Raw genomic sequence first — 22,344 nt, 5'->3', positions numbered from 1 at the left:
CCTCTATTGAACAGGTGTGTGTGTGTGTGTGTGAGAGAGAGAGAGAGAGAGAGAAAGAGAGAGAGAGAGAGAGAGAGAGAGAGAGAGTCATCTTTCCAGATTTTATACAAATGGCAGAGCTTCAGGCCAATACTTTCGTGAGTATTCGGTGATAAAAAGCATGTAGCTTTCACGCAGTGTGTTTCAATGAAGTCAAGTAAGAAAGTTAGGTCCACCACCTCCACAAATACACACATCCCTTGTGGGTGTTATCTTATGTGGGGGAAAATACACACATCAATAGGAAACTATCCCTGCCAACTCCAGACAGGACGTTGCTAGTTATTAAACACCACCACGTGAAACCACCACAAGCGGTCCCTTCACAAACCCGGTTTCGGGTTGATGAGGCAGAAGCTGGAGGGAGACTCCTGCTCTTTCCATCTGGCAGTGGTGTTGGAGAAATGAATACTATAATGACTAACAAAGGATGGTTTAAGTAGGAAAAAAAAACTACTAAAAAATGATTCTGGGAGACACCTCCTTATCAGATTCAAAAAGGTTCCTGCCCACAAAGGTTGCAGGAGTAGGCTCTGACTGTCCCAGACTCACTTTGTAGACCAGTCTGGCCTTGAATTTACAGAGATCAGCCTGCCTCTGCCTTCTAAATGCTAGGATCAAAGGAATGTGCCACCATGCCTGGCAAGTTTCAAGGATGTTAACAGTAGCAAAACCCCAAGTCATCTAAAGATACTTATTACCCACCACCTGCCCTAGATGCTTCCCTGGCTGATGCTGCCGTGGATGCTGCTGCCTTTGAAAAACGACATCCTTATCTTTTTTTTATTTTTTTTCAGACTGGCATGCACATCACTAATGTGTCTATACATTTCCTTCCTGCTTTGCAGCAGACCTCAGAACCACAACTTTTTTTTTCTAGCACCCTTTTGCTCTTGTAACTGACTTTATCCAAATTCTTTAGTGGTTGTTACATCCTTAATGCTTAAAAAGGGGAAATAAAGTGTCAGAAGATCTTGGTAGCCAAGGGAAGGAAGCTATGTTCCAAATATCTTTGGGCAGCAAAATTTATCTGTTTATTGCATGCCTGACTGTGTGTAGCTATATTAGCCAAGCTGGGAGCCACCCCAGCCGCCTGCTAACTATCTCCAGGTAGTTAGCTTCAGATGACAAATGAGTATCCCTTTTCCCCACGCTGGAGATTTGCAGTCACAATTGCTTCTTAAATGAATCGCTCAACAAGCACAGAGACAGAGGGTGGCCATCTTTGTTGAGCAGTGCGAATGTGCTTAATGTCACGCCCAATTGTACCCTTAAAAGTGGCCAAATTAATTACTTGGTTATGTATGTTTTACCCAAATTGTAAAAAAAAAAAAGTCTTAGGGCTTTGGCATTCCTACTGGCATGGAATCTCAGTGGGAATGGCACTTGCCTGAATAGCTGAGTTGTATCCTCAGTTTCTACTTGATGGAAGCAGAGAACCAACTTCAAAAAGTTGTCCTCTGACCTCCACAAGGGGTATGCAATCAGTTGTGTGTGTGTTGTATATACATTTATATATACTATATCACATGTAGTATATATCATACTCTTTATACATAGATTTGTAAATCTATATATATCAAGTATTTAGATTCTAGAAAGCTAGGCTCAAAAGGAGACTCCATAAGTCCCTGTGAGAACTCACACTATTTTCTTAATTTTGAGCTTCTTTGCTTGAAATAAGGGGAGGGGCGGCAAAATTGAGCGTGGTGCCACATAGCTATCTACGCTCCCAGCATTCAGCTTGGGACACACAGGCAAGGTGTTTCTTAAACAAAATAAGGGCTGGAGAGATGGCTCAGAGGTTAAGAGCACTGACCGCTCTTTCAGAGGTCCTGAGTTCAATTCCCAGCAACCACATGGTGACTCACTCTTCTGGTGTGTGTCTGAAGACAGCTTCAGTGTACTCATATAAATAAAACTAAATAGACAGCTTTATATAAAGAAGAAACAAAACAAGAAAGAACCACCCATCTCATGAACAGGGAGAGTTGGACTCTTGTAACTCAGCCACCTCTGGTGCTAAGCCTGCACAGTGCACAGATCCAGTTGTGGCTACCCCAGGGATTTGAATCTGAAATTTTTCTCTCTTCCTGCCTGCTCTTTGATCAAGCATCAGAGGCACAATGGTACCAGTGGAGATGGACCACATAACAGGAACATAAGTCTGACTCAAGTTCGCTATGGCTAATACACCACACTTACGGATGTTGCTTAGCAGGACAAGACCCTCCTCATGAAGGTGGCAACTATGTAGCCCATCACTGTTGCAACTGATGTCAGCCATGCATCCTTCAGCTCTGTAAGCCAGTCGTTTACTATGAATGAGACTATGATGTTGGGATGTGAATGACCCCCATAGGTTTACATGTTTGAATATTGGGTCCCCACTTGCTGAGACTGTTGAGGGGGACTGGGAGGTTTGGTCTTGGAAGAGTCATCTCAGTGGGATCAGGCTTTGAGCCCTCTCTCCTCCTGCTTGGAGCTTGAGATGTGAGCTCTCAGCGGTTCCTGCTGCTACTGTGCCTTTGCTCTGTCATTGTAGACTCTAATCCTCTGAAGCTGTCACCCCAATTAAACCCATTCTTTAATACATTACCTCGGTCACGATGCCCTTCCCCAGTAATAGAAATGGAGAGGAGTAGCAGGAACTCAGTTGTGCTATTCTATCAGTTAGCTATGGATTCGAAGGATCACATTTAGATATCAATAAATGTTCTTTTGTCAAGAGCATATGGGGCCCTGATTGGGGTACAGAAGGCTATCTTAAAATAACCTAAAGGATAGGGACAACCACTGTGGAGATGCTACTGCAGCCAGCCATCACACTGTGTGAATTGATGGATGGTGGTCAGAAAGGACCGGAGAACAGCATGTCTAGAGGACTTTTATCTTCACATTAGCCCAAACCTTTACTGAAACAAAATACTTGAATCATGTCAAATCCAAGTTATTATCTGAATTCTGTGACTCTTTTTCCTTAAACAAAGGTGAAATGTTATAGAATTATATAATGTTACAGTTACTATTTTTTTTAACATTTGTAATAAGCAGCTTTATGGTATTGAAGACTCAGCTCATGGCTGCATTCTAAGCACGGGTTTTCATTTTATCAAAGGATGTTTAAAAGTTTCTTGATCTTAAAACAAAACAAAACAAAAACAACTTAGGTTTCATTAATAAGAAAAATACCCTGTACTAAAGAGGCAGAAGCAGGCTGGTCTCTGTGATCTGAGTTCTAGGGTAGCTAGGGCTACATAATGATATCCTGTCTAAGAAAAGGAGAAAAAGAGAGGGCAGGGCAATATGGTATGAAGAATAGAACGCATCAGATGAGCGTGTAAATACTAAATAAAACATCCCATTGATGATTATTTGCACTCTGCTTTGCCCACGGTCAGAGTCAATGGATGCTATATGATTTTATTATAATTTACTTCTGTGAATTTTTTTAAATTAGTCCATGTTTAGATTTCTTTATTTTTAAAAGGTTTATTATTATTATTATTATTATTATTATCATAATCATCAACGAAGTGTATGCATGAGTGTGTTTGTGAATATGAGTACAGGTAGGCAGGCAGGCATTGGGTCTGAAGAGCTGGAACTACCTTGGTTCTGAGCTGGGAACCAAACTCTGGCCCTCCCCAAGAACAACATTTGTTGCTAACCACTGAGACCCAGTAACATTCAGACTCTACATTTACATTTACATTGTGCCATTGTTGCTGAGAGGGACTTCTGAATCCACCACAGCTAAGAAGCTGTCTGACCAAGGTTACTGATGAACTTAACATTCTGATGAACCAATGAGGTTTGAAGGAAACAGTAAAGGCATTAGAGTAACTATACAAATATCCTGCTTCAAAGACAAACAGCAAGACAGTGTTGATTTCTGAATACTGAAGGTTCAGGCTGGTTTTCTGTTGCTTGAACTATTCCCTGTGTAATCTAAGTCGCAGCTACCGGGGAATTTCCTCTAGTCTAGCTCATGATTTTTTAGTAGAAAGCAGGTGGTAAGTACGTATCTGCTGACTCAAGTACTTTCAAAACAGTAATTGAGAAGCATCCCTGTTAAGTACTCAGGAGTAGGAACCACTTGACAATCATTTGTGTGTGACAGAGAAACGCTAGACAGAATTGTAGAGCCGCCGCCTTTGGAAAAAGCTAAAGCAACTAACACGGGGGAATTGGTGTGTTCGTCATCTTACAAACGCACTTCCCATCTCAGGAATGCTGTCATCTGTGGGTCCCTTCTCAGACTGGACAGACTCACAGATCGCCTGCGAGCCAGAACCTGGGGAGAAGGGGATTTGACTCAGTCTGCCCGCACCATATCCCAAACCAGAACTCCTTGTCACTTCAGCCCCTGGCACTGGTGCCTGGTGTCACTTTCTCAGCTGCAGTCACCCTTTGGGATTCCTGTTGTCACTGTTGGGATCTAGCAGTGGCTCTTTTCTCTGGAATAAGGGGAAGTGAATCACAGAAGCACAACAGGGCCCCCATGGCCCAGAAAAATTCCTTCCTCTCTCTTTGGCTAGCCTGAAATGGCACTGTTGAAACCGGTCTGGGTTAGGAAGACAAAAGTGCCCTTGTCATCAGAAAACCCTGGTTACAGTACACCCCTGCTACCTGAGCGGGAGAGGAGGGACTGAGTTCCCTCCAGCTCTCTCATTAGCACAAGTTAGTGTGTCTGATAAGGTAAATTGTCCCAGGGACGGCCTTAAGCAAGTGCCACCAGTATTCGTGGGGAAGGTTTAGCGAGGTCTAAAGGGTCCTGAAGTTGTGCCTGGGCAAGGCTGTGCTTGGACAGAGTGAGCCTCAGCCACACTTCCTGTAGTAACGATGGTTCCTTGCAAGTAACAGACTGGTCAGAGGTGTCTTAAGCAGAACAGGAATGAGCTAGGATACAGAGACATACATCCCAGGGAATCATAGAATTATTGAACAGCTAGGTCCCAGGAAAGAAAGTCCTGGGACTGTGGCCCTTGGAGGTCCCAGCCTGTGGCTGTTTCAGAAACTCAAATGACAGTGAAAATATGACGTGTCTAGCTTACAGTGTGCTGTGAGCTTCCTCAGCCGTGGCTGCCTGCGAGGAGGAGAGGGAGGGGTCCAAGAGGAAGTTGATGCAACAGAAACCGGAACTTCCTGTATTCAGACGGCGGCCGGCTGGAGTGACTCTGTACTAGATAGTTACCGTGCACCCCGTGGGGCCTGATCTTATCCAGCCGTCCTTCTTAGGGGACATTGCTCAGAGGTGGCACATCACGGTCCTAGGACTGCATCCTGAGCTAGAGTGCCTGAGCTCGAATCCCATCTCTGCCTCTTTCTGGGTGACTTAACTGTGTTTGCTCACTTACCGATAATCACAGCACCTGCCACACGGGACCCTTCATATCAAATGAATTAATACCCAGGAAAGAGCTTAAAGCGATGCCTGGCTGATGAGACCCTTGATCAATAACTGTTATTTGGCTTTCAGCGTGTCAGGCTATTTGCAGATCTCATCAGATGGATTCACTTAAAAAAAAAAAAAAAACAACAGCATTATAACGTGGAGTTTTATAAAAGAAAGGAGCCATTACACAAACACTTTGCAGTGAGATATCTGTTTAGTTAATCAGCATGAATATGAATGTAATATGCTTTAAAAGGTAGGTGAAGGTCTATTAAGATGTACAAACAAAATAAACATAGCCCAAAGGAACAACTCATGAAAGAAATCATTGATAAATAGGACCACATCAAATTTTAAAGCATTTCCTCTTCAAAAAGGTACTTAAAAAAAAGAATTATATATATATATATATATATATATATATATATATATGTATGTATATGAGTACATTGTAGTTGTCTTCAGACACACCAGAATAGGGGATCGAGTCCTATTACAGATGGTTGTGAGCCACCATGTGGTTGCTGGGAATTGAACTCAGGACCTCTGGAAGACCAGTGTCTGCTCTTAACCACTGAGCCACCTCTCCAGCGCTAAAAGGTACTGTTAAAGGAAAGAAAACACATGCTACAGATTAGAAGAAAGTGCTCGCTGGGCTTGCGAGATGGCTCAATGGATCAAGGCACTTGCCACCAAGGCTAAGGACCAGAGTTCAAGCCCCAGGACACGCATGATAGAAGGAGTGAACCAGTTCTTGCAAATTGCCCTCTAACCTGTGTCGTGTGTGTGTGTGTGTGTGTGTGTGTGTGTGTATCACATACTATAAATAAATAAGTGTAATAAAAATGTCAAAAAAGAAAATATTTGCTATTCACATATATGGTTAAAGTTTTAAATCCAGAAAAAAAAGAAAGCCCACCACAACTCAATAATACTAAGACAAAGAAAGAAAGAATGAAAGAAAGAAAGAAAAAAAGGAAGAAAAAAGGGTACCCACACATCAACTGGGGGTGTAGTTCAGTGGTAGAGCACTTGTTTACCACGTACATAGTCCTAGGTTGAACCCCAGTACCATAAATGTGACAAAAAAAGAAAAAAAATGAGCCCAAGATCTGAAAGACATCTTCCAAAGAAGCTATATTAATGACTAATAGACACATAAAAAGATATGACCTTGATATAGGACATGAAAATTAAAATTCATATGAAAAAAATCATTCATTCACCAAGCCTCAGCGGAACGGCTGCGAGCCCGCATACTGTCAGTGCAGTGAGTACACACGCCTCTGCAGGGAGCAGCAGCAAGACCTCCGGCCACTTTCACTGGCCAGCTAACAGTTTGTTGAGACATTTATTTATTTATTTAGAATATTTTGTATTTATTCATTGACAACTTCATATATGTACTGTACCTTGATTAAATCCTTCCCATCCTCCTCAGGGTCCCCTAATATTTCCTGCTCCCTACTTTCAGGTCCTCCTGCTCCCTCAGGTCCTCCTCCTCCCTCAGGTCCTCCTCCTCCTCCCTCAGGTCCTCCTCCTCCTCCCTCAGGTCCTCCTCCTGCTCCCTCAGGTCCTCCTCCTTTCACACCCACCTAGCCTAATTAATGCTGCCTTCACAGGCATAGGTGTGTGGCTATCCGCTGGAGCACTGGCAGCCTACATTGCCACACCCCTTCCTTTGGCAGCCATCAGTTGCCAACAGCTCCTCCTCAGCTAGAGGTGGGGCCTCAGGAGCGCAGATCCCGTGCACATCCGGAATGCTGACTGGCTCGCTCTTCTGCAGGTTGTCTGCAGGTAGCAGCCACAGCTGCTCTTGAGTGCTGAGAGTGACCGGCAAGTCCAGGAGGTGGCATGTTACAGCAGTCCTCCCATCCGCTGGCTCTTGCGTTCTTTTTTCTACCTCTTCCCTACCCTGAGCCTTGGAGGTGTGTGTGTGTGTGTGTGTGTGTGTGTGTGTGTGTGTGCGCGCGCGCGCGGGTGGGTGGGTGGGGTGCGTGGGAGGGTGGGGCGTGTGGGTAGTAGTGGTGGTGGTGGGTGGGGTGGGGTGGGAGTGGGGGAAGGGTTGGGGGAGAGGGTGGAGAAGGGGAAAGTCACCCACGCTCTGAACTTAAAGTAGTTACAAGGCTCTACACTAACTGCTGCCCGTTGCAAAAAAGGAGTTCCACTCACAAAGATTTCAAACACCAATCATCTATGTGGATAAATATAAATGTTTGGAAAGTAGTTCGACAACCGACAACATGTCCATTTAAGCAAAGCAACAGGAGTAGTTGCCTTCCTGGGGGTCAAGATCTTTAAAAGTTCATTATAGCGGCCAGTGGTGGCGCACGCCTGCAATCCCAGCACTTGGGAGGCAGAGGCAGGCGGATTTCTGAGTTCAAGGCCAGCCTTGTCTACAGAGTGAGTTCCAGGACAGCCAGGGCTACACAGAGAAAATCTGACTCGAAAAACCAAAAAACCAAAAAAACAAACAAACAAAAAAACCCCAAAAAGTTCATTATAAACTGGATAGAGTGCAGGGGTTCCCAACCTTCCTGATGCCCTGACCCTTTAACACAGTTCCTCATGCTGTGGTGACCCCCAACCATACAATGATTTTTGTTGTTACTTCATAGCTGCAATTTTGCTACTGTTAAGAATTGTCACGTGAATATCTGACATGCAGGATATCTGATACGAGACCCCAATGGAAGGGTCATTTGATCCCCAAAGGGGTCTCCAACCACTGGTTGAGTACTGCTGGTCTGGTTGGTCATGCTTGTAACCCTAGTACTTAGGAAGCTAAGGAAGGAGAATGTTGAATTTGGGGCTAGCCTGGAAAACACAGAATTCCAAGGCAGCCTAAATCACACAGCAAGATCACTTCTAAAGAACACAAGCCAACAAACAAACCTAACCAAATCAAAACACCGATGGCTGGGAGTGTTGTCCTTAGTGCAGCACTGCCTTTTGTGTCTGTCCCTTAAAAAAGTTAAACATAAATGTAGCATATGACCCAGAAATTTGTTGCTAAATACTCCTACCACAAGAAACATGAAAATATATGCTTCTATGAAGTGCTTATAATAGTCTCTCTATACAATTGCTAACAAGGGGACATCATCATAATCCTTGCTGATTAGCTGAACACAGTATGGTTTTACTTGATGACATATTATTCAGCAATATAAAAAAAGAATCTCTCTCTTTCCCTCTCTTATACACACACACACACACAGATACACAATCGAATTTCAAAATTAGCCCATGAGATCCTGTCTTTAAAAAAATAAACAACAATAACAAAACTAACCAATCAACCAACCAAATAAACAGAAAATAAAGAAAAAAACCTCCAGACAAAAATCCTGAATTGCAGCGATGTTTGCAAAGCAACCACTCCACCTAAACCACTGAACTATGCACATAATACTTGAAGCTTACAGTATGTATGTTATATGTTAATACAACTTTTATCCTATGTCAATTAGTTTGATTTAGTTACAGAAATACCAGAAATAATTGAGAAGGGAAAAAAATCTTAGCTCAACACTAAGTACAAAGTAAAATAAACACAAATGTAAAACAAATTTTGGGTGGGGTTTCATAGATTCTCTCTCTCCCTCTTCCTCTCCCTCCCTCTCTTCTTCTTCTTCTCCTCCTCCTCCTCCTTCTTCTTCATCTTCTTCTCCTCCTTCTCCTCCTCCTCCTCTCTCTCCCTTCATCCCTCTCCCTCCCTTCCTCCCTCCCTCCTTGTCTGTCTGTCTGTCTGTCTCTGTCTATGTCTCTGTCTCTGTCTCTGTCTCTCTCTCTCTCTCTCTCTCTCTCTCCCTGCTCTCCAGGATCTCACTGTATTCTCCAGGCTAGCCCTGAACTCTCTGGTCTTAGCCTTCCAAGCACCGAAACTGCGGTGCTCCCTCCCACACACAGTTTTCATTATTTTATACCTATCCTCAGATTTCATCCCCATTTTCTTGCTCACTTACCCCAGACAGTAACCCCACCCACTCCAATACTAGGTATCAACTCTAGAGCCTTGCATTTGCTATACAGCACATTCTCTACCCTGAAGCTGAATCAGGAGCAAGAGAGTCACTTAGGGTTGACCTGTAGTCACAATAACACCCAGACGGGAGGCAAAGACTTCATGAGCTGACTCTATTAGCTTGCCGGCTCCGATTCTGGTTTAATAATGCACAGATGCCAGCTTTATGGCAAGAGGAAAAGCTGCTTTCCAAGGACGTTGATTTCCGTGGCAGCCTGCTAGCACCGAGGAATTTCTTTGCTCTGTTCTTAGGGAAGTCATAGGTCCTTGCACTGACAGGAAGAAAACAACTTTCAGGTCGAGTACCACTTCAAAAAGTCTTCGTTTGGTTTAGACTTCCTGTGTTAAAACTATCAAACATTCTGAAACTGTAGCCATTTGGGGGCTTTTGTTTGTTTTATACCCACGGGCCAGTAGAAGGTGGCTGGACAGAGTAAGGCTGCTCATTTGCATATTCATCCTGGAGGAGGCCTTTCCACACAAGTGATGGTGTGGGCTTGAGAACTTTCTTTGTACCACACACTCATCTAGGTATTTAAGAAGTATGGATGGAGCCGGGCAGTGGTGGCGCACGCCTGTAGTCCCAGCACTCTGGGAGGCAGAGGCAGGCGGATTTCTGAGTTCGAGGCCGGCCTGGTCTACAGAGTGAGTTCCAGGACAGCCAGGGCTATACAGAGAAACCCTGTCTTGAAAAAACCAAATCCAAAAAACCTAAAAAAAAAAAAAAGAAGAAGTACGGATGGGGGCTGGAGGGATGGCACAGCAGCTCAGAGTACTTGCTCTTATATACGACTGGAGCTTCCTTTCTAGTACCCATGTGAGGCGGCTTACGACAATCTATAAATCCGGTTACAGGGGATCTGAAACCTCTAGTCGCTGTGGGCACATGCACTCACACGTGCATACCCATATACAGACACACACACACACACACACACACACCTACACACAATAGTAAAGTTACCAAAACAAAAAAGACACAGGATAGGGTAATCAGCTCCCTACTCTGACTAAAAGTATTTTTGCTGTGACGACACAGGCCCAGGAGCAGAGATACATTTTTCTGCTTTCTGGGTTTTTCTCCTTTTGGTCTTGACTCTTTGTGGCGGTACTGGTGATATGACTAAATGGTAGATCTCAAAGTGGAGATCTGGGCTTTCTCTGTGTAGACCAGGCTGGCCTTGAACTCACAGACATCCACTGGCCTCTGCCTCCCAAGTGCTGGGATTAGAGGTGTGTGCTATATATGTGTGTATGTCTTTCCCTCTGTGTATGCTAGGGTGTCTAAGGCCAGAGAAAGGCACGGCATTCTGCAGAGATAGAGCTACAGTTAGTTGACTGTGACCTGCTGATGACAAGGGTTCCAGGAACGGAACTTAGGTCTTCTGAAAGATCAAGAGTTCTCAAGCATCAAACCATCTCTCAAGCCCCAATGACAATCTTTTTAAAAAATTGCTATTATTGATATAAAAATAAAATTTAAGTGTAAGTACATCATTTTCTCCTTTCCCTTCCCTTTCTCCAACCCATTTGGTATACTCCTTTTCTTTCTTTTAGTGCCACACACACACACACACAAAACTACAACCTGCCTAGTTTGTTTAGTGTTACTTATACATAGCTGATTATTTGATTTCAGTACTGATTCACTTGATATTGGATAACCAATAAGGGGACTCATCTCTGGGGAGACTATTTCTCCCACTCTCAGGATTCCTTAGTTGCTGTGGTTCTTGGTCTATGGGTGGCATCCAGTGAGAGCCTATACCTCCCCTCCCCCCTCCCTGTTAGCTTGTCCATTGCTTCTGTACTTCTTCAGATTTTGTTTAGGTGGACTTACTTACTGTTCATGCATCGTGGGTCAAGCTGCTTTGTCATTTCTAGGAGACAATCTCACGGCCAACTTCCTGGTCCGCTGACTTTTACAATCTTTCCTCTTTCCTCTTCCACGATGCTTCTCGAGCTGTAGATGCAGTGGAACTGGACACCTCCTTTCATGGCAAGTGTCAGAGTCTCAGCAGAGGCCACAGAAACATTGGTAGTGGCAGCGGTGGCTATGCCATTGTCAGCGGGGCCTCCATTATGTCTGCAGATTAAACAGAAGTCAACAGTAAGTTACAAGTGTAGTCCCAGGAAGAATGTTCTGTGTTTACCTACACATACATCAACTTTGTAATGTGGAACACTTTTGTACCATGATTTCCACCAAGAAAAGAGAACTATTTCTTAAATATTTCATATTTCTGTGATTATATGGTAAATCAAGATCGCTTTTCAACTCTTTGCCATTTATCAGCTTGGTGAGGGTTTAGTAAGTAGCCAGCAGCATTAAGTAGCATTGTTACCAGAAAAGGAGATGAAAAAGAATGGGATGATTTGAAGACTGTATGGAGGAATGAAGACAGTGAGCAGTTAGTTGATTTTTAATTAGGACCAAAAGATAGAGCTCCAAACTGTTAATTCTGAACAAAATGGGATAATATCTTAGCTATCCCAGAGTTAAACTGCCCTAGGATACCGCCTTTGCTGTAGAACTTGTCTAGTCTAGACTCACCCTACATTCAGTGGAGTCTAAAGAATCTTGGAACACAGTTGCCAGGATACCACATACTATGATGCAACCAGCTGTATCTAGCAGTAAGCGCTAATGTGCATTGGTCCTTTTCTCCAACCTGTCCAGAGAATCTGACTGCTCAAAGAATTTCCTGTGAGTCGAGGGACACAGTAATTACTGGGTGGCCACGCCCATGCCTTGAGCACTATCTATCCAGAACTATAGTAGTTCTGCGGTCCAAAGCCCATGGCCAGTCAGTTGTAACAAACACAAGGCAGAACCTCTTTAGTAGCTTTGGATTAGGAAACTAAGGTGGGCCATGAACTTTAGTCTATTCTAAAAGGCAAACATGGCACCCAGGAAGGAAGAGTCTGATTTAGTCAATAGCAAGAGCTCCTTTTTAATTTTTATTTATTTTATTTTATTATTTATTTTGGTTTTTGGAGACTGGGTTTCTCTGTGTAGCTCCCAGCCTGGAATTTGCCCTGTAGACCAGGCTGGCCTCGAACTCAGACATCCACCTGACTCTGCTTCCTGGGTGCTGAGATTAAAGGAGTACACCATTACTTGGCTTATTATTTATTTTAAATAAAATCGGTGCTTCAACCTCAAGAATCAGAAGAGAGTTGGATGGATTTAGAAGGTTAGTTACCTGGCCCGGAAGCTGCAAGGCGTGGCCAGGCCCAGAGGAAATGAGTGATGGGATTAAAACCAGCAGTGGATTGTTTGGTAATTCCCTTGGGGTCCTGATGCTTCTCTTCTTGGGCTTTTTCTTATTCCTATCCTGAAGGGTTCGGTGGAGAGTGACTCAACAGCGGCCATGAATAAGCGGTGAGTCAGTCACCTACCACTTCCGGCATCCCTGGACTTTTCTGGAAGTCCTTCACTACATACGTGGTAGAAAACTCTACCTCTGCCCTCCTTGACACAACTGGCAATATATCTTCTTGTGGAAAGTCTAAGTAGTGTCCAATAACCTTGTGGAAGAGTTGGGAGGAAGGATTCGGGGACCAGGAGGGGATAGAGACCCCACAAGAATAATAAGAGTCAACTAATCCGGATGCTTGGGGCTCCCAGAGACTGAACCACTCACCTGAGAGCCGGGCCTGGACTTAGGTCTCTCGCACATCTGTAGTATAGGTACAGCTCAGTCTTCATGTGGATGTCCTGACAACTGGAGTGGGGGCTGTTTCTGACTGTTGCCTGCCTGTGGATCCTGTTCCCCTGATGGGGTTGCATCGTCTGGCCTCAGTGGGAGAGGATGCGCCATATGCCAGGGTAGGTTGGTACCTGGGTGGGTGGGGGCTCCTCCTTCTTAGAGGACAGGAGGAGGGGGCTGAGGGTGGGGCTATGTGAGGGCAGACTGGAAGGTGAGAGAGGCCTTTGAAAAGGATGTAAAGTGAATAAATCAATCAATGGAAAAAGTGAAGATTGTGTGTGTGTGTGTGTGTGTATGCACACGCACATGCAGGTGGTCTCGGGTTCCCTGGAGCTGGAGTGACAGGCCTTTGTGAAACACCTGACTTAGGTGCTGGGAAATAAACTGGGACTCTTGGCAAGAACAGCTGAGACATCTCCCCAGCCAAGAGAGAATAATCCTTAAAGAAAAAGGAACATAAAGGAAAACTAGGATTGGGGAGTGTGGCCTAGTGATAACTGAGTACTCGCACAGTGACGGGGTGCTGTGTGTTCAGTCCCCAGCACTGTGAGATGAGAGCAGCTGCCACCATCAGACAAGAAAAGGAAACCAGGAGCAACCCGTTGGCTGTGTGCCGTGTGGAAGACACTAAAGGCTAATTCTGGGGAGCAAACAGAGATGGATTGAATAGTCCCACTCTTCTGATGAGGAACACTGAGGCTGACTCCATGGCCTTGGCTGTGAGGATGATTATTTTTAAAGAATGAGGAGGATCGACTAGGGAAATGGCTTAGTGGGTGCACAAGTGTGAAGACCCAAGTCTAGATTCTCAGTAACCGCCTGAAGCAGGATAGGGAGCGAGGATCTCTAACACTGGCACTGGGGGGGTGGGGGTGGGCATAGAGATGGGGATGGGTGGGCTCCAGGGACTCGCTGGCCAGTCAGCCAAGCCTAGACAGCAAGCTCTGGGTTCAGGGAGAGACTCTGTTTCAAAGAGCAAGGTAGAGAGGGGTAGAGGGAAAGCGCCTGGCCTCCATCTTCCTCCCCTATATGCACCTGCACAGGTGAGAGAGCACACACACTCTCACACACACACACAATATCCACACAGAAACGCATACAAGCACATGCAGGCACACACTAACATACAGTAACACATGAACACACACACACAAATGCATGTTTGTATGCATACACTTAAAGAAGAGAATCTTTTAATCTTGACATTTGGGGACCAGAGGCAGGCAGATCTCTGAGTTTAAGGCCAGCCAGGTCTACAGAGCAAGTTCCAGGACAGCCAGGGCTACACAGGGAAACTGTGTTTTGAAAAACAAAAAAGAAAAAAAAATGAGAGAGATAAGAGAAGAGAGGAAAGAGGAGAGGAGGAGGAAGAAGAGGAAGAAGAAGAGAAGAAGAGGAAGAGAAGAGGAGGAAGAAGAGGAGGAAGAAGAGGAGGAGGAAGGAAGGAAGGAAGGAAGGAAGAAGAAGAAGAAGAAGAAGAAGAAGAAGAAGAAGAAGAAGAAGAAGAAGAAGAAGAAGAAGAAGAAGAAAAAGAAGAAGACTCTAAGGCTACTGGAAATGTAACTTAGTGACAGAGCAGAGGGGCACTGGGTTTGAACCCCAGGACTGGGGAAAACAGTTCATTGACTATGGACTATGTATAAGACATTGAAAATTGACCCTAGATCCAAGACAGAATGAACACACTGTTCTCACAGAGCTTCTAATTTAACCACAGAGACTAGAATCAAGCGGAAGATGAGCTGTGCAGGACAGAGAAGATGATGGTTTTCAAGGGATGCATATTGGAAGATTAATTCTCAACCTTGTACCCAGGCCTCTCTTACTCCGATTGGAAAGGAGTTTGGTGAAGGCTGGTACATCATTGTTAATGGGGAAATGAGAAACTGGCCCAGTTTTAGTATTCACGCGGAAGAAGCCAGAGAGTACAGCCCAGTGGTTGAGCACTTCCTGGCGTGCTCAGGGTCTCCAGTTTGATCTTCTGAAGTACTACAAAGTAACTGAAACAGTGAGCTGGTAAATAGTTCGAAATAGATATACATATAAGACTGTGGTCTATGTTTTAAAATGATAAAGAGTTCCATCACACAGATGAACGAATGGAGGCTCCTTTGGGGTCTTAGCCAAAGGTTCTGGAGCCAGGGTTGATGCGATGTGAGAACAAGATTCCTCTCTGTGTATGAGTTTGTGTGTGTGTGTGTGTGTGTGTACTGGCTAGTTTTGTGTGTCAACTTGACACAGGCTGGAGTTATCACAAAGAAAGGAGCTTCAGATGGGGAAGTGCCTCCATGAGATCCAGCTGTGGGGCATTTTCTCAGTTAGTGATCAAGGGGGGAGGGCCCCTTGTGGGTGGTGCCATCCCTGGGCTGGTGCTCTTGGGTTCTATAAGAGAGCAGGCTGAGCAAGCCAGGGGAAGCAAGCCAGTAAGAAACATCCCTCCATGGCTTCTGCATCAGCTCCTGCTTCCTGACCTGCTTGAGTTCCAGTCCTGACTTCCTTTAGTGATGAACTGCAACATGGAAGTGTAAGCTCAATAAGCCCTTTCCTCCCCAACCTGCTTCTTGGTCATGATGTTTGTGCAGGAATAGAAACCCTGACTAAGACAGTGTGTGTGTGTGTGTGTGTGTGTGTGTGTGTGTGTGTGTGTGATGTTGTCAAATCAAGCTGTTCCTCAGAACCGAGCTGCAAGATGCCAGGCATGACTTTAACCTTTGGAAAACCTTTCCACCTCTTTTGATTTTGAACTGTGGGAAGCATTGGGGTTGATGAGCTAAAAATACTCCAATTAGCTACAGCTCTCTTTTCTGAAGCTTCATTGTTGAACCAACAACAAACCTATTCAAATGAAAATGCAATTGCGATAAGGTTTAGTTGCTTTCTCTTCCTGAGGTTGAATCTCACTGTAATTAGCATTTTAATTAATTAATAATTATTTTTTTGGGGGGGGCAGGATCTCACTCTACATAGGTCAGGCTGGTCTGGAAGTTACTCACAGTGATCCTCCTGCCTCAGCCTTGCAAGTGCTGAAAGTACAGGCATGAGCCAATATGTCTGATAGCACTTTTATTAATGTATTTAAATTTATTGTATTTCGTGTGTCTGAGTGTGCTGCTTGCATGTATGTCTGTGTACCACATGAATGTCTGGTACCTGAGGCAGTGGTGAGCCTTCATGTGGGTGCTGGGAATCGAACCCAGATCCTTTGCAAGAGCAACAGCTTCTCTGACCCACTGAGCCAACTCTTTACCCCACTTTTTGACCCAACTTCAGTCAAGAAAGCAAAATTGAGAAGTAGAGCATGGTGCTGAGTGCCTACGATCTCGGCACTCAGTTGGCTGAGGCAGGAGGATCATAAATTGATAGTGTCAGCCTGATCAATACAACAGCATAACCCCCAAGCCCAAATTAAAGATACAGGCCGCGTCCCTTACCAGAACATCTATTCTATTCCCGGCTTTACTTGTTCCCCTGAGGTACTAGGAACAGAACCCAGGTGCTCACACCTGCTAGGCAAGAGCTTATTGCTGTATAAATTTATCTATTTCTTAAATAATTTATTTATAATTAGATAGTTTATTTATACATATTTATAATTAGATAATTATGACAACATATATATTATATACAACTAATTATTATTCATTCTTTCCTAATACTCACAAATATACACAATACATTTTCCAGACCAGTGGTTCACAACCTTCCTAATGCTGTAACCCTCATTTTGTGGTGATTCCCCCAACCATAAAATTATTTTTGTTGCTACTTCATAACTGTTATTTTGCTGCTGTTATGAACTATAATTAAATATCTGATGTGCATGATAGCTGATGTGTGTCCCCTTGAAAGGACTCTCGACACCCAGGTTGAGAATCACCATTCTGGACCATGAAGAATCTCGAAGAGAAGACGCCAATTAGCAAGGGAATCTCTGCCTACGCCTGTTTTATCCCTTAAACACTGAGCAAACTGAGTCTGAGATGCGTGTTAATTCTTAAGTCATCCAAAAGCACTCTGGTAGCAAATGAAGTCAAGTAGAAACATCAGCAGCTCCCTGCTTGTTCGTTTGAATCGCTTTAAAAATTGAAACGTTGAGCACATGGCTGTTTGGCAGGATGAAGGCAGGGTGGTAAATGTGAAGTTATTTTGGGTTATGCACCAAGTTCAAGGCCTGTCTGGATTGTATAGCAAGATTGTGCTCCAAAAATTTAAACCGACAAAATAAATGAATAAATAAACAAATCCAAAACAAAATAAGATTTTAACAACATAACCTATTGTGAATGTATCACTTCTACTGCATTATTAATATTTTTTAACTTCATGGGGATTTTGTTTGTTTGTTTGTTTTTTGTTTTTTCGATTTTTTTTCGAGACATGGTTTCTCTATATAGCCCTGGCTGTCCTGGAACTCACTCTGTATACCAGGCTGGCTTCGAACTCAGAAATCCACCTGCTTCTGCTTCTGCCTCCCAGAGTGCTGGGATTACAGGCGTGCACCACCACCGCCCGGCTGGGAATAAAATTTTTTTTTGAAGACAAAGTCTTAGGTAGACTAGCCTCCAACAAGCCATTTAGTCAGAGACAACTTTGAACTGTTGATCCTCGTGTCTCCGCCTCTGAGTGTTGGGATTATGAGCCTGCATCACATCACAATGCCTGGTTTTGATGCAGTACTGGGGATCAAAGCCAGGGCTTCCTGCATCTAAGAGAGTATTCTCCAGCTCAAGTCTTCGTCTTAAGACAACCTAGTTCGAGGGAAAAAGAAGTGACTCAGATCTAAGAGATGGCATGACACAGACGGGTGGGGGGAGGCGAGTGAAGGGTAGCGGAAGCAGTCAGGGTCTTATGATCAGCAGTGACGTCATGACAGTCGGTCCAGCGCATTACTTTCGCTCAGTGTTCTCTAGCCGGTAGATCTGATAACCGTCCCTTCCCCAGGCTTCCCTGGAAGGGCAAGTTTGCTCTGGAGCTGGGTGATCTCATTTGTGGGAGTGCAGCTTCCATCGTGGGGACAGCTCACCAAAGCTTTACCACGTAGTCATTTAAATAATAGTAGCCTGAAACTAAGCCCAAGAACTGGTGATTCCTCCAGGGGACAGCCCTGCCTCTCTGCGCATGCCATTACGTCATACCGCTTGTCTGGTTTTCCACATCCACAAACTTGCAGACTCCCTATTTCCTCCTTCAGCGACGCATTTTATTTCCAGTAAAGCCGCTCATTTCCCGTTGTCATTTGGAGAACAAGACCAGGTTATCCTTTCATCCTGAGAACTGCAGAGTGTACCCCTGAGATTTGATAACCTAGAGCAAACGTGTGAACGGTTCTTGCCTCTGCAAGACGTTTCGTTCCTTTTTTATCCATCCCCCGCCCCGGCCTGCCTCGGAGGCAGTCTTGCCCTGTAGCTCAGGCTGGTCTTGAACTTGAAATCTTTCTTGTTTCAGCCATCTGGGGGCTGGAACTATGGACACGAGCCATCGCCCCAGGCAATTAATGTTTTTAACAGCAGAAGTTTTTTTAGAAAAGTGATGTTAGTGGCTCTAACCCTTTGCTTTAGTGGGAAACCTTTTTCTCCCCTCTTTTCCTTCTGATGATTCCCTCTCTCTCTCTCTCTCTCTCTCTCTCTCTCACACACACACACACACACACACACACCTCTCCTCTCCTTCCTTTGTTCTTTCCTCTCTCCCTACCCTTTCCCTTCCTTTCATTTGTGAGATTAACATCTTGTGATAAAAATCAAATGACAAAGAAGGAAACTCAGCCAGGGTCTTAAAGGCCTAAACGCTTCCCTCTGAAAACATGACTAACCTGGATTCAGAGTACTTTCACGGTCCACAGACAAGTATTTGATACTGGAGATAGACGTATCGGCACTAGCTTAGTTACCAAATGTCAAAGGGACTCACCACTAGGTGAGATGCGCCCGGCCCTCCCTGCCCCCCAGAGCTCACTTGACAAACAGTTAACAGTTTTTGCGGCAAATAGTCCAGGGCACGCTATTTAAAACAGACCCTATTTAAAGCTCCTCAGTGTGAAGTGGGTCACTGTTCACCTCACAGTGTTCCGATACAGCATTCTGTACAAAATTTATGACTTTAAAAGTTGAAAATTAAAATCGCCCGGCAAGTACCAGCGTCGGCCATTACTCCATTGTATTACAAATCTCTTAAAGCATTTATAGAGGTGAGGGAAATATGTCTTTATGGAGTTTGGCTTCTGTGCCGGGAGTGGTCCTTTGAGGCTACACCCCGGAGCTGTATTACATAGCCACTCTCAACCTGATGACTCTAGCCAGTTACTAAATCTTACTCTATCTAGTTCTGTCATCTGTGAAATGGGAATCACGCCAGGGCTTAGCTCCCTTCTGAGGACTAGTCAGATAATGGCATAAAGTATTTATTGTATTTCCTGATTCTGAATCAGCGAGGGCTCTCTTCATATATACCTTAGCCTCTCCCCTTTTAAAATGGTTTATCGGTCTTTATTTTTATGTGAATTGCTGTTTTTCCTGCATGTATATCTGTGTGAGGGTGTCGGATCTCCTGGAGTTCAGAGTTACAGGCAGCTATAGATGCTGGTTCTTTTTGTTTTGTTTTGTTTTGGTTTGGTTTTGGTTTTTGGTTTTTTGTTTTTTTGTTTTTTTTTTTTTTTTTTTTTGAGACAGGGTTTCTCTGTATAGCCCTGGCTGTCCTGGAACTCACTCTGTAGACCAGATTGGCCTCAAACTCAGAAATCTGCCTGCCTCTGCCTCTCAAGTGCTGGGATTAAAGGCGTGTGCCACCCCTGCCCGGCTAGATGCTGGTTCTTGAGAAGAACAGCCACTGCTCTTAACCACTGAGCCATCTTTCCAGCCTCCTCCCTGCCCTTTTTGAGACAGGATCTCACTATGTAGATCTGGTTATCCTGGACTTCACTCTGTAGACCAGGCTGGCCTCTTGAATGCACATAGATCTGCCCAGCTCTGCCTCCCGAGTGCTGGGATTAAATGTCTAGGCCCTCCTCTTAGGCATATTGTATTTTATTTTACCCTTTGAGCCAGCCTCTGTTTGACTGGTGAGTAAAGCCATGGATTAGTTGCTTTTCTCTGAGCAAACCCCTGACAGGAAGCTGCACGAGGAACTGGCTGCCTGCTCGCTCTCTCCTCCTCCTCCAGTCCAGGACCCTGGTCACTGGGATAGCACCGCACATGCAGACCTCCTCAATCGAACCTCTCTGCAAACCCTCCTAGTTATACCCAGGGATGTGTTTCCATGGCGATTCTAAGTCTCCTCAGGGTGTGATGAAGATTAACCTTCTCTGGGGTGGGAAGATGGCTCAGCTGGTGAAGTGCCTTATTCTGGGCACACAGGATAAGGACCCGAGTGCCATCTCCCACACTCACAGAAAGAGCCAGGTGCGATGCTGCACACCGACCCATTAATGGCGAAGTTTGCTAACTGAGCCCTGGGCTCGGAGCTCCCAGCAGCCGCTACAGTGTGACACCATCTGCTCAGATCCAAAGCCCACACACCACACTATACTGACGCCTCTGCATGCACATGATAAATCATTCCGGGATATTTCTATAAGATCCTTGACTTTCAGAACAAATCAGAAAACTTCAATTTATCAGGGATTAAAATAGCCAATTCATTTTAGTAACAGAAACATCGGTAACCACTTACGTTTTTATTTCATGAGAAAGAGATTATTAAGAATAATCAATTGATTAGGAAGCTTAGCGGAAGGACGAAGAGATTAGGAAAGAGAAATTGAAGAGGAACTTGAAAGAGGAAACACGCACATACACAGACACACACATACCCTCACACACACACATGCACACACATACATGCACACACATGCACACACACATGCACTCACATACATGAACACACACTGAGACACACACCCTCATACACACATGCACTCACATACATGAACACACACTGAGACACACACCCTCATACACACATGCACATACATACATGCACTCACAGACACATATATACCCTCATACACACACACATACCCTCACACACACACATACGCAGACACACACACATACCTTTATACACACACTGCACACACACATGCACACACACATCCACATACCCTCATACACACATGTACACACACATGCACACATACCCTCATAACACACATGTATACACATACATGCACACAGACATACACATACCCTCCATATACACATGCACACACACAGACACACACATACCCTCATACACACAGACACACACACACACACACATAGGCACACACATAACCTCACACACACATACACATAGACACAAACATACCCTCATACAGACATGTGTACACACACACACACATAGACACACACATACCCTTACACACACACACACACCCTTATACATGCACACATACATGTACCCTCATATGCATATACATTTTCACACAATACCCCCTTATACCTACATCCTCATACACACATACCCTTATACACACACCTTCATACACATATATATACACACACAATCATATGCACACACATGTACATACACCTTCATATATACACACCCATACACACAGACTTACCCTCATGCACACATACACCCTCATACAGAAACACACAGACATACCCTTATATAGAACACACAGAGACACCCTGATGCACACATACACCCTCATACACACATACTACCCACACACATACTCTCTCACACACAGACACACACCACAGACACACATACCCTCTCACACACAGACACACACATAATTAAGAATAATAAAAACAAATATATATTTAAAGTTGGAGAACACAAACCATGAGATGGAATAGGGCCCAGGTATTTGAATTCCTGCTCCACTGAGCAGGAACCCTCAGCTCCATTTCTCTTTGTGCAATACTAGGATGGCAGTATCTGCTTTAGCGATGCTTCTCTTGTTCGGAAGTTGAAACCATATCGTGATTGCAAAACGCTTAGGATAAGTATGGAGTCTGGTGCAAGAGAGGCTAGCATAACCGGCTTGTAGAACCATTTTTTGAGGTTGTGTAAGTTTTCAAAGGTTTTATTAATAATGCTGGATTAGCCTCATCCTCACATTCTGAGCTCTAGAGTCGGAGGACGAACTAGAGAGCTTTCTGGTTCAATAACTTCATCTTATGTTCGAGGAAACTGAGAAGAAAAGAGGCTGAGGG

This window comes from Apodemus sylvaticus, chromosome 20, assembly GCF_947179515.1.
Source record: "Apodemus sylvaticus chromosome 20, mApoSyl1.1, whole genome shotgun sequence".
NCBI lineage: Eukaryota > Metazoa > Chordata > Mammalia > Rodentia > Muridae > Apodemus > Apodemus sylvaticus.
The sequence above is the reverse complement of the archived record's forward strand: the minus strand, read 5'-3'. Positions refer to the sequence as shown.